This window comes from Calidris pugnax, unplaced genomic scaffold (genome assembly GCF_001431845.1).
Source record: "Calidris pugnax isolate Ruff unplaced genomic scaffold, ASM143184v1 scaffold11, whole genome shotgun sequence".
NCBI classification, from domain to species: domain Eukaryota; kingdom Metazoa; phylum Chordata; class Aves; order Charadriiformes; family Scolopacidae; genus Calidris; species Calidris pugnax.
Window position 1 is genome coordinate 13,090,477 of NW_015090803.1, and position 2,154 is coordinate 13,092,630.

Consider the following 2,154-nt stretch of genomic DNA (forward strand, 5'->3'; position numbering starts at 1 on the left):
CCCCCCCAAACGCCCGCCGCCACTTACTTCACGTTTACCTAAAAATACCTCCCCTCCTTTTATCGCTCTTATCGCCCTCCCCGAGTAATTTCTGCGCGGAGTTTCCACCCCTTGGGGCCAAGTGGGAGGAACGCAAAGGTTAACCGTGCCCGGGGCCGGGCGGAAAGTACCTCGCCGGGCGGGTTAGGAAAGCCCCACCGGGCCTAGGTGCGCTGTCCTGCCCGCCCGGCCCGGCCCCGCTCCCCTGCCCGGCTCTCCTGTCCTTCGTTTCGCTGCACTTGGGTCACCACAATCCCCTGCAGCGCTACAGCCTTGGGAAAGGGTGGCTGGAAAGCTGCCCGGTAGAAAAAAAGGGGTGTTGGTAGACAGACAGCTGAACGTGAGCCAGCAGTGTGCCCAGGTGGCCAAGAAGGCCAAGAGCATCCTGGCCTACATCAGGAACAGCGTGGCCAGCAGGACTAGGGAAGTGACAGGCTCCCTGCACTTGACACTGGAGGCTTCACCTCAAGAGCTGTGTCATTTTGGGCCCCTCACTACAAGAAAGACATTGAGGTGCTGGAGTGGGTCCAGAGAAGGGGAACGAAGCTGGTGAAGGGCCTGGAGAACAAGCCTAGTGAGGAGCGGCTGAGGGAGCTGGGGTTGATTAACCCAGAGAAAAGGAGGCTGAGGGGAGACCTTCTCACTCTCTGCAACTACCTGAAAGGAGGGTGTAGAGAGGTGAGGTTCAGTCTCTTTTCCCAAGCAACAAGTGATAGGACAAGAGGAAATGGCCTCAGGTTGCACCAGGGGAGGTTTAGATTGGATATTAGGGGGAATTTCTTCACTGAAAGGGCTGTCAAACGTTGGAACAGGCTGCCCAGCAAAGTGGTGAAATCACCATCCCTGGAGATATTTAACAGACGCGTAGACGTAGTGCTGAGGGACGTGGTTTAGTGGTGGTTTTGGCAGTGTAAGGTCAACAGTTGGACTCGATGATCTTAAAGGTCCCTTCCAACATAGACAACTCTGATTCTGTGAGGGCTCTGCTTCCAGAGGAGATGATGGATGGCATTTTCCCTGCAAGTGAAACCCACCTGGGCACCTTGTCCTGGCACACTGGGATTTGGGCCCCGCCGTGGGGGCAGGTGTGACAGCCATGGGCCTCAGGGCTTCTGGGCTGCGCACAGAGCCAGCCATAGCCATCACGGCAACATCCCTTCATTTCTGGTACTACCAAACAGACGTCAGTGCACGCAGGATCCCAAAATAGCATCTCGACATGGCGCCCAAGCCTGCCTCTGCAGGGTACAACGCTAATAGATCAGGCAAATGCAAGCAGTGTAAATAGTAGTGCTGTTTCACAGTCTTTACCAACGAAAGGCAGCTGAAGCGTTTTCAGACCCTACGCTATGCCTCGCGGAGCTGAGATAAGGGTGGTTTATCATCTGCATGTCAAAGGTCAGAAGCTGAACACACACTGGGTTTGTTCAAGGTTGCTGAGGAAGAGACGACACTGGAGCAGTCCTATACTCCCACTCTTGGGAGTTTTTAAACACTGTATCATCTTTTTTGCTTCATCTTGGAAAAATCCCCCATTTGACTGTCATTCCTCAGGCAGCCATGGCCCAAATGGGGATCTGGGATGTGAGAAGGCCGTATGCAGTGGGGGTGACATAAAAGGGTATGACTTCAAATATTGTGGCATTCATGACCTAGAAGCTCTATGATTTCAGAGGTCGTAATTTCAAGCTATGTAAGTGGTGAGGTACATGTCCCACGAGAGCTCAGTTGGGTCCTGTTTGCTGAAATGAGATGCAGTAGTGACAGGTAAATTAAACTCAGTTTACTCCTATTTGAGACTATAGTGTCTAAGTCCTGGGTCATGATTTTGAAAATTCATGTTGATTCAAATGTATCTGGAAAAAAAGGGTCCAGGAGGAGACACAAAGAAAATAAGGGAATACTTTTAAACAAAATCCCAGCAGAAGCAAAAGTCAATGAAACTGAGATCTCTCTACTTTGGGATTTACACCTGCATAGTCTAAGTAGTGCTGATAGGAGGAAGACTACAGCTAATACTTCCTATGGATATATTCTGTATGAATCTCTTTATCAGATCAGAACTTAAATTATCATAAGCATCATAAAGAAAACACCTGTCTCCTCAACAGCATG

The 2,154-nt window shown here is 50.7% G+C and overlaps 1 protein-coding gene across 1 annotated transcript in view; it reads right to left on the reverse strand.

Moving 5' to 3' along the window:
- The window catches only part of ITGB8 (integrin beta 8), a 45,092-nt gene extending 45,041 nt beyond the window's left edge, over nt 1–51 (reverse strand). Inside the window, exon 1 of the mRNA XM_014937853.1 lies at nt 28–51. The gene's annotated coding sequence lies outside the window, so the exon portion shown is untranslated. The remainder of the gene's footprint in view (nt 1–27) is intronic.
- Between the last annotated feature and the right edge of the window lie 2,103 nt (nt 52–2,154).